Raw genomic sequence first — 10,956 nt, 5'->3', positions numbered from 1 at the left:
CTGTACTAATCGGTCGACTGGGAAAAACATTGGAGTACTATAGACTGCCAAAAGTTATAACAAATCAAGGAGAATAGTGCAAAAAACTGTCTGAGGAACAAAAGGTCTTTGTGGTTGGCCAAACTGAACCAGGATTACCAGAGCAATCCAGAACATATTCAGTAGTACATTAACCGTGCAACCCATGCTGTTGTTTACATCGAAGTATCGTCAATATGGCTGCACATTCGGGTAACTGACCTAAACCGTGATGTAAGTGCAAACCCTCTAGTTACCTTTTTCCTCAACGTGGAAGTAAGTAAGGAAGTAATTTGCCATAGAAATATGTTTTTTAATGTTTATGGCACCAGCCACACAAAACTTTGCATGCTTGTTTAGAATCACCTGTTTAATGTGCTCAACAGGTTTTGTGAAGTTTTGAGTTTTCCTTTAGGCTTTATAGGATTTTTGGTAAATTTGGACAGGTCCCTTTTCCAAACAACCCCGTTTTAGCCCATCAAAGGCTAAATTTCAATTTTTTTTGATAATTATTGACCTAGAGAGTCCAGAGAATTGTAATGCAGTGATTTTGTTCCAGGAAAAACATAGGACTAGATTGCAAAAGTAGTTTTTTGACATCTTCTCAATGTCCACCAAGTTTCGTTCCGGTTGGCCATCGTTAACCTTGTCTAACAGGTGCACAAAATTCGTCGGCCAATGGCAGCCATGTTTTTTGAGATACACAAACGTCCTTATAGACACTTGTGGCACTTTGGACCAAGACTGTGCACACCGATTTCCATGTTGAAAGGACAAACTCTTACATAAATGTTCTGAGTTTGGCGAAAATATTTGATTCTGTTCAGTTTACTAAAATTTACCCTGCCCCTTTCGAACGTTTTGGTGTCCTTTTGCGAGTCGAAAGTTAATTTTTTTTTTGATAATTATTGATAATTACTCTCCAGAGAATCTTTCTGTACTGGTTTGGTTCAGATCGGGTAAAAAACCTAGGACTAGTTCGCAAAAATAGTAAAAAAAAAAAAAAAAAAAAAAATGCAAAATACCTGTATTATTTGGCAGGCTCACATTTAAATCTGGCATTTATTTTGTCCACCATGAGCCAAGGATTCCAACGACATAAGACAATTTCATACTTTTGTTCACTGTTACGCCTCCGTCCGGTCGTTTGGTACAAGCCTTGGTCACATTGTAGGCGGTGTGAGTACTACCATCCCTCCAAGTTTCAAGTCTCTACGACTTACGGTTTGGTCTGCACAATCAATTTTATGTGGAGATCGCTGATCTGTGACCATTCTAACAATTACAATAAGGTTGCAGCGCTACGTGCTTGAAGCCCTAAAAAACATCTTGCAGTAAACAGTAAAATTGTTTGCTCTACAAACCAGTGTGCTCATAATTAATATAATACATTAAAATAATAACGTAAGACACACCAATTTGCAATATTAAACAGCAAAACGAACTGTTTTGTACAGCTAAAATAGATGGACACAGATGACAACGGAAGCCACACCCATAAAATGTGCAAATGGCCACGCCCACTTTTACATGAAGGAAAAAGTTGGATAGGGAAATAACTAGAAGAATAACCAGCAGTAAACGGTAAAACTGTTTGCACTACAAACCAGTGTGCTCGTAATTAAGATAATACATTAAAATAACATGGTAAGACAAAACAATTTGCAATATCAAACCGTAAAACGAGCTGTTTACAGCAAATTTGAATATGTTAAAATAAATTGAAAACAGTTGTGCTGCTGACATGTTACATTAGTAATATTGCAATTGTACTAATAACACCTATTTTAGAATTGTTATTTTGCCTCGATAAATGTTATATCGTTTTTCTCTGGATGTCCGTATGCAACGCAACACACTGCAGCAGTTACGTGGGCACGTCCACACAGTGATTTACGGTAATTATTCAGTAGTGGGCGGGGTTACACGGCAGTAGGCGGGATCTAGCGTGGGCGGCTCTTCACCACCGGCGTTCACTGCGCTCCGAGAGGAAGCCTGCAGCGGACGCAACACGCCGAACAGGTAAACCGCTATATATCATTATTTACAGAAAGCCATAATATCGAGTTTAAACGGTCAGCAGGATTTGCATAGGTGTATTTGCATATTCTCTGAAGTTCCCTGACACGCTGCTATTTCAATTCCTCTAATCCGCGCTTTTGAAGATGTTAATGGGACAGTCAGATAATCCTTATTGCCTGAGAAAGGACGCATTGTTCCATTCACTGCAATGGTGCTGATAGAGACTATGCTTCACCTTACTAGAACACACAACAGTCCTTATTTCCTTCAGATACAATGCTTAACTTTTGGGAATTTGAAGTTCATTTCATTCTCGGAGGAGTGCTTAGATTCTTCACTTTTATTTGTTTAGAAATGCTTCTTTGTGCTGAAATCTATCATTCTAGGTCTTTGTCTTTAAGGGAGTGTATTGTTAATAAAACTAATCTGATCTGCATATAAAAAGGAGGAGACCTGCTCATGATCTGGTTTTGTCGCAGAAGAGATTTTGCAGTCCAGCAGAGATGGTGCTGAAACAACAGCTACCCAGTGTTAAACACAGCTGAGTTATTCTGCACCTTAACATCATTTTATTTTTACCAGTACTGATTTTGTTGCCCATTGTCTTTGCTGAAATGAAGATATATAAAGCTGATTGTGGTTGCCTTTGATAAGTGCGTTTTCCCCCCATCTTTAAACACCTCAGAATCAGATCAGAATCGGTTCATGCTTTCTTCACCATCGCCTTGAGACTATATAAAATACTCCATCAGTGATGATGATGCTTTTTTTGATAAGGCATGATGCATTCCTGAATTGGCAGTCTGCCGGCTCACGCTTATTCATGGAAACAGAGCTAAGGTTTAATGCAGCGCCCTGCACTGGATGACTGATATCTGCGCAGTCTTTGTGTTCCCTATGTGTGAGCCATATATCCTATAAAGTCCAATGGCATCCAAGTGTTAGCGTGTCTAAATGCCGCACCACTGGTCAGACGCTTTGACCATCTGTTAGTAGACTGCCCTCTTCATTAAATACAACAGATGTTCAAAAGGACACAAAAAGTTAGACCCCTGCATTCACACACACATACACATATGCACATATATCCATTGACTTCATTTTTGCATTTTTCGGATTTAATTTAAAAGGATAGTTCACTCAAAAATAAAAATCCTGTAATTAAATACTCACCCTCATGATGTTCCAAACCCGTAAGACCTTCGTTCGTCTTCAGAACAAAAATTAAGATTTTTTTTTGATGAAATCCGACAGTTTTCTGACCCTACATAGACAGCAATGTAACTAAAATGTTCCCAGACCACAAACATAGTAAGAACATTGTTAAAATAGTCCATGTGATATCAGTGGTTCAATTGTATCTTACAATCTTACAAAGCTACGAGAATACTTTTTTGTGTACAAAGAAAACAAAAATGTTGACTTTATTCAACAATTGAACCACGGTTTAACCACTGATGCCACATGGACAATTTTACTGGGTCTTACATGGGTTTTTCTGGATCTGGGTACATTTCAGTTGCATTGCTGTCTATGCAGGGTCAGAAAGCTTTCGGATTTCATCAAAAATATCTTAATTTGTGTTCTGAAGATGAAAAAAGTTCTTACAGATTTGGAATGACATGAGGGTGAGTATTTAATGACAGAATTTTCATTTTTGGGTGAACTATCCCTTGCTATTTAGTAGGTTTAGTAAGAAATTTCTTCGCTGGGACGCTTGTTGGTTTCCAGGTTTTCTAAAGGGTCGTAATGTTGTTTAAAATGTTTTTCAAATAATGCTTTTCTGTGTTGTTCTGCAGAATAAAGAAAGTGATGCATGTTTGGGATGACATAAGAGTTAGTAAATTATGATGATAACTGATGACTCATTTTTGAGTCAGCTATCACTCAGCAGGTTTTATGGGTCTTTAGTTTGGAAAAAAAAGGAAAGTAAATAAATTCACATAATTGTGTTTAATAATAATCAATAATAATAAATTGTAATAATGAAAAAGGATTGAGAGTAATAATGAATAATTATCATTATTATTAACAGTTAAAATTTTTAATGTAGATTAAAGTGTCTGACATTTGATTTACATCATGATTTTTGTATTTACTTTTAAAGCATTTCCTTTTAAATTTACCTGTAATTTGTATGGATGCTATTGCAGAAGAATATACACTACCAGTCAAAAGTTTTTGAACAGTAAGATTTTTAATGTTTTTTAAAGAAATCTCTTCTGCTTACCAAGGCTGCATTTATTTGATCAAAAGTACAGCGAAAGCAGTAATATTGTGAAATATTTTTACTATATAAAATAACTGTTTTATATTTGAATATATTTTAAAATGCAACTTTTTCCTATGCATCATTTCTTCAGTCTTTAAATGTCACATGATCCTTCATAAATCATTCTAATAATCAGCATTTATCTGGATGCTTTAAATTGATCAAAAGGGATAATAAAGACATTTATAATACAAAAGATTTCTATTTCAGATAAATGCTGTTTATCTGAAATTTCTATTCATCAAAGAAACCTTAAATTATATTAAAAAAAAATTAGAAAAATTATACTCAGCTGTTTTCAACATTATAATAATAATACATGTTTTTTGAGCAGCAAATGAGAATATTATTTCTAAAGGGCCATGTGACTGGAGTAATGATGCTAAAAATTCAGTATTGAAATCACAGGAAAAAATTTAATTTTTAAATTATGTTTTATTAACAAGGTTCGGGAGGAGCGCGATCAGATAATCAATCTATTTGGCACAGGTGTAACTCGTTTAGCCAATCATCGAATTAACGCATCATATATATATATAGCCAGCCGTCTTACCTCCATCCAGCGACAGTTTCTTGGCATCCCTCCTCCACCCCAACTCCCCACTTCTAATCTGTTTCTATCCCAAACTAGGGAGGGGGAGTTCTCTGGGTCCGGTCTGTATTCCGGGCCCGGAACCCTTCCCCAGGACAGCACGCCAAAATATGCTTATTACTCGCTCAAGCAGATTAGATGTAAGGGCGAACTTGTGAAATATATTCAAATAAAAGGCTAAATCAAAAAAAAAAAATATCTAAATTTCAAAATTTTACTGTTTTTGCAGTACTTTGGATCAAGTAAATGCAGGAGCAGAAAAGACTTCTTTAAAAGAACATGAAAAATATTACTGTTCAAAAACTTTTGACTGTTAGTGGACCGTAAGTCACTTTTTATCCAGACAACTGATTTTTTAATTAACTGTTTGATTTAAAATCTAAGCATACGACAAAATTCTATCCAGTGAGAGTTTTAGAAACACATTCCTTGTTGATGAAGTTGTCATTGAGCTGTACCGTTGGGTTTATGGGGGCACACTGAGCATACAAAACAAGTTGTGTACTGTGCAAACAAAGGGATCCCAATTACATTATTACAACCTTTGTTCAAACAATTGCTTCGCCTCCACTTCAGTAAGTGTTATGATTACATTAACATTTTAAAGAGAATGGTCTTTGTCCTTGTCTGGCCGTTTTCAGCTTATCCGAGTTTAAAGAGCACCTTTGTATGACAGCCTGTCATAGTGGAGTGGTTGTTGTGCCGTGGTTTTACCTGGTATGAACACGGATATCAGAGCACTACTCTGTTTCAAACCTTTTTTGTAAGCAGAATATGTAAAAAAGCACTAGCTGTGTTATTCAGAAGAGAGATTGAGTCATACTTGGCCTGATTAGATTTGCATAGTGTGATGTTGTGATCATTGATTTCCATTGGCAGTGAATGCTCTTAAGATGCAGGTATATGCATAACGCATCTCTAATGAAATGGTAGCGAGTCACTAATCCCAGCACCTCATGCACGCTGGATCAATGAGGCTGTAGGGTCTAGAACATTCCCTGAGTCAGCCAGAGCTGTACCACTCAGGTCTTGACATGATGAGTCCTCAGGGAGCCTTACGTGTTTCCAAGCTACTGTTGAACTCTGTGTAGGAATCTGAATCACTATACTAGTGATTTTGTAGTATTGGCAGCTGAATCTGGCATGTGGTTTTTAACTTGTATTAGCACCGTTTGAAGTTAGTGAAATAATGGGGATTTTGGTTAATTTGCCTTGATTGCTTGCTGCAAATATTATTAAAATCAAAGCTCTTTTTACTATACTGTTTGAAGTCATGGAAATGTATTAAATGTTCTTTGGCATTTTGTATAATACATGGCTTTTTCAGATTTAACAAAGGCATTGTGTCTTTGACAGGTTTAACCTTTGCTACCAGATGAATTTACATGAGTTTCAAGCAGGTACAGTCGTGTGTGAGAGAGCTGGAAGTTCATTTGGCTTGTGTAAATGAGCATGAGTATGGGCTCTCACTGGAGAACTGTTCATGGAAAATGAGCTGCAACGCTGTGGACCCCAAAACAATGATCTCAGTGTTCTCCCCGTGGACTCCCTAAAAGCAGGTCACCTCTACACCCAATTACAGCGAGCATCTAACACTAGATAATTCACATTCCACAAATGTAGAATGAGTGTTGCCTTGGCCTACATGTTTGGCATTTTTTCCATTATCAGGAATTGAATTGCACTGGGATAGATGTCAAATTGTTTGGAAAAGGGTGAGCGATGTACACATTCAGGTAATAACAACAACAAAAACCACAACAATACATAATATTTTAACAATGATTTAGCACCTGTAGTATATTAACACAATTTTTTTTACTAAGAAAAAATATATAATTAGTTTCATTTAAATGCATTGAAATTATATTAATTTATATTGATTGTTATTTATTTCTAAATCATTATCTGAATAGAATATATTATTTATATTAATAAAACCCTATTATTATTATAATTTCTTATAAAAAACTAATAAGAAATTAACAGTTCGATGTAAAAGCATGTATATTATATTCATTTTATTTATTTATTTATTTAATTAATTTATTTCTACATTATTATTTGGACAAAATATATTATTGATATAAAAAAGTATTATTATTATTATTATTATTATTATTATTATTATTATTATTATTATTATAACAACCATTCAGTATATTAGTTTAAATTGTTTTTTAAAAAATGTTATAATTTCTTAAAAAAATTTAAGACATTGACAGTTACAAAAAAGCATTTAAAATATATTTATTATATTAATAATAATAATAATAATAATAATAATAATAATTATTATTATTATTATTATTTTAACAACAATTCAGCATCTAAAGTATATCAGCTCAAATTGCTTGACTAATAGAAAAATATATAATTTACAGTTCACAATTCTGTGCATTTATATTTATATTTATATTATATAAATATAATATTTATTTATATTATATTTATTTCTTTATTTATACATTATGGATAGAATATATATATATATATTAATATATTTCTAAGAACTATTCATATAGTAGCTCAGATTGTCTTAAATTGTTTTTATAATTTCTTATTAAAAAACGAATTTTTATTTTATTTATTATATTTATTTATTTAATTAATTAATTTATTTCTACATTATTAATTTAACAGAATATATTATTGATATAAAAACTAATTATTATAATTATTATAATTAATATTATTATTTTAACTACCATTTAGCATCTATATTATATCAGCTCAAATTGCTTGACTGATAGAAAAATATATAATTCACAGTTATAATTCAATGCATTTTCATTATTATATTTATTTCTTTATATATAAATTATTATTTGGACAGAATATGTTATTGATATTAATAAAACCTTTTTATTAATATTTTTAACAACTATTCAGTATATTAGCTCAAATTTTTTGTTATAATTTTTAATAAAAATAAATTACCAGTTAGATTTAACAGCATTTGAATTATATTTATTGTTTATTTCTTAAATTTATTTCTACATTATTCAGAGAATATATTATTGATATTAATAAAACCCTATTATTATTATTATTATTATTATTATTATTTTAACTATCATTCAGCATGTACAACATGTTAGCTCAAATTCCTTTTCTAATAAGAAAGTAACAATTTCAGTTATATTTATTTCTTTAATTTATTTATTCTTTATTATCTGAATAGAATATATTACTTATGTTAATAAAACATAATTATATTATAGTAATATTATTTTTTGTGATTTATATTTACATTAATAATAATAATTATTAATATAATTATATACATTATATTTATTGTATTTGTTTGTTTATTTCTTTACAAAATGTGAAGTAACCTTGTGTGCTGGATGGACATGTCTGCTTTGCTGGGAGTGTCTCAAGTTGTTGTCATTGTGGATTGCCCTAAGCTGTCTAGTGGTCTAATCTGTCTGCCACTGTTTGACTCTGAGGCGTCCACTGGTTCTTCTTTCTCCGTAACCCTCCCCCACCAAGCATGGGGCAGAACAAAGAACCGGCGTCTTTCTCTATACCTTGGACCTGCACTGTAGGCAGCTGATGAAGAGGAGGAAGCCGGTTATCAGCAGGAGAGCCATCACCCCATCTGATCCATATCCCTATAATTTCCCCAGGGCTGGAGGGCAGCGTTAGCAATGAAGGTCTTTCACACCCAGTTTATAATCATTTTATGTGCCTGACCTCTGAAGGAGAACATTTCTTTGCAGCGTTTGATATCAGTTTCAGTTTGGGCATGATGAATGTGTTATTGTCATACAGGCAGATGTTCTCTGTAAGCTCATCTGCCTGAAAGATAAATGTGTGTCTGGGAGTGTTTTAGCATGCGCATGTTTCACACGGGTCAATGAGGTATTGAGTTGGGCAACTGTAGTGAGCGATTCAGAGCTTGGTTTATGTGACGGTGGGCATGAATGTGTTTTAAAGCACACATTTATAGTTTCATCAATATGAAAATAGACTGAGACCAAGCTATGTTCATGGAAGTTCAGGTTCAAGACATTCATGTTCATGTGAAATGTTTATGTTTTCCAAAACCTATATGAGCCATTCTACAGAAAAAAAAGTCATTTTCCAAAAATGTTGTATGTATGCAAATTGTATAATATCCAAAGTACACATTTCTAGTAATTGTGCAGTTTATTCTCATATTGTACTTTCAGAAAGTGTTGGAATATTTGTCCTCTCCCCAAATTTGTCACTACCGAAACACAGTAATATATAATTTACTAAGAAGGGTTATATTGACCTATGAAGATTTTGCTTACATCTTCCTTGTAAATATATATTTTTCTATTTTATTAAAGTTTTTTAGAAGTAAATAAATAACAATTACAATTTTAACAGTATTTCAAATGTGATTTATGAGATTTGTTGTATTTTGAATTAATTTTTTCTTTGTAAAAGGCAAAAAGTTGAAGACACTGGTTTTAAAGTTAAGGACTCATTAGTTTGAATATAAATTGAACCAAACACTATCATAACATCTTAGCTGATAATTCAGTATTCTTTATTTTTGACAAAACATCCCATGTTTCGGTCGTGACAGCACATTTTCGGTAGTGACAGTAATGCTTTGGTAGCGACCACATTAAAGAATTTTAACCCACATACTAAAACACTACTAAAACATACAAAGATAAAAAAAAATTGTAAAACTGTACTAAAATGTAGTTTATTTCCCCCAAATAAAGGATTATGTGTTCCCTTTTGTCACTACTGAAACAATGATAACATGTTTTGGTTGTGACTGTTTCGGTAATGACAATTTTAGATACTTTTGAGCCTAGCTCAAAGATGCTATTCATCACATGGTTAGCTAGCACAGTTCTGAACAGTTGTACACATATAAAAACTAAATGTTATGGAATCACAAAAAAAGTGTTTTAATGGTGAAAAATTATGTTCGGTAGTGACATTATTTAAAGTTTTTTATACTTTTGAACACGTTTACCTCAAAATGTTTTTGTGTTTGCTCACCATGTAGCTATAAGAGAGTGACACATAAATATTTCCTGATCATAAATGTAGGTGTGTAGTTAAAATCAGTCTCAGCCAATGGACTAAAACGTATCGGTAGGGACATGAAAAAAATATTTTTTATATTCAGTTTTAGAATTTACAAAGAAAGTATAAAATATTTGTATTTGAACATCACTTTTTTTTTAAATCAAAAAGATATATTTAAAAACAACAATGGACTAAAATGCAAATTTATTTCAAGTTGAAATTTAGGGGTTAAGGTTTGGGACAGTCACCTTCCAATTGCAAGTACCCACTAAATGATGATTTTATATATGCTAAGCTTACTGATATTTTACAAAAGACCACTGAAAAATAGGTCAATTCCAACATAACACCGACTATTACGCAATAGTCGCGATCGTTAATAGTTACGCCCCCAACATTTGCATAGACCAATCATCATTAACTTCAGTACATCAGTAAAATAAGGCGAGCCACTGAAGGGACATGGTTAGCTTAATGCTAGCGGTAGCCTGTTACATTGCAGTAAGATTTCACTAACCACATAAAAGGAGAGATGACTGCTCTGATGATGGCGAATGATTTACAGATCCTGAGCATCACTAACTTGTGTGGTAAGTACTTGTGTCGCTGCAGTATAACTTTACACAGAGCACATGCATCACAATAGTGAGAGTAAAATGTCGCGGATTCAAAACGGCAGATTCAACAAACCACATATTAAAAGCGGCTAGAGCTCCGTAATTAAATATATATTTCCTCCATGTGCGAGCTATTGAGATGAGCAGCTCTGTGAAACAGCCAATCAGAGCTGAGCTCCTCATTAATATTCACGAACCTTCCAAATAAGCCAATAACAGAGCATTTCATTCTAGGGACAAATCCTAGGGTTGTAAATGGACCTGTAAAACCGTTTCTGGAGAATTTTTGCCCTTTGCCCTATGCCATATACCTTCTATGTAGATATCAGAGAACAATTTAAAATATTGTATCAATGCATTCTATGGCACCTTTAAATATTATTGTGGGTTTCAATAGATAATAAAATGAT

The 10,956-nt window shown here is 33.1% G+C and overlaps 1 protein-coding gene across 1 annotated transcript in view; it reads left to right on the top strand.

Annotated features, from left to right (window-relative positions):
• The first annotated feature begins 1,977 nt into the window (after positions 1–1,977).
• Positions 1,978–10,956, top strand: part of LOC141340154 (microtubule-associated protein 2-like) — a 102,416-nt gene continuing 93,437 nt past the window's right edge. Inside the window, exon 1 of the mRNA XM_073845082.1 lies at positions 1,978–2,040. The gene's annotated coding sequence lies outside the window, so the exon portion shown is untranslated. The remainder of the gene's footprint in view (positions 2,041–10,956) is intronic.

This window comes from Garra rufa, chromosome 8 (genome assembly GCF_049309525.1).
Source record: "Garra rufa chromosome 8, GarRuf1.0, whole genome shotgun sequence".
Taxonomy (NCBI): Eukaryota; Metazoa; Chordata; class Actinopteri; order Cypriniformes; family Cyprinidae; genus Garra; species Garra rufa.
Note: the sequence above shows the minus strand (reverse complement) of the source record. Positions and strands in the feature narration are given on the sequence as shown.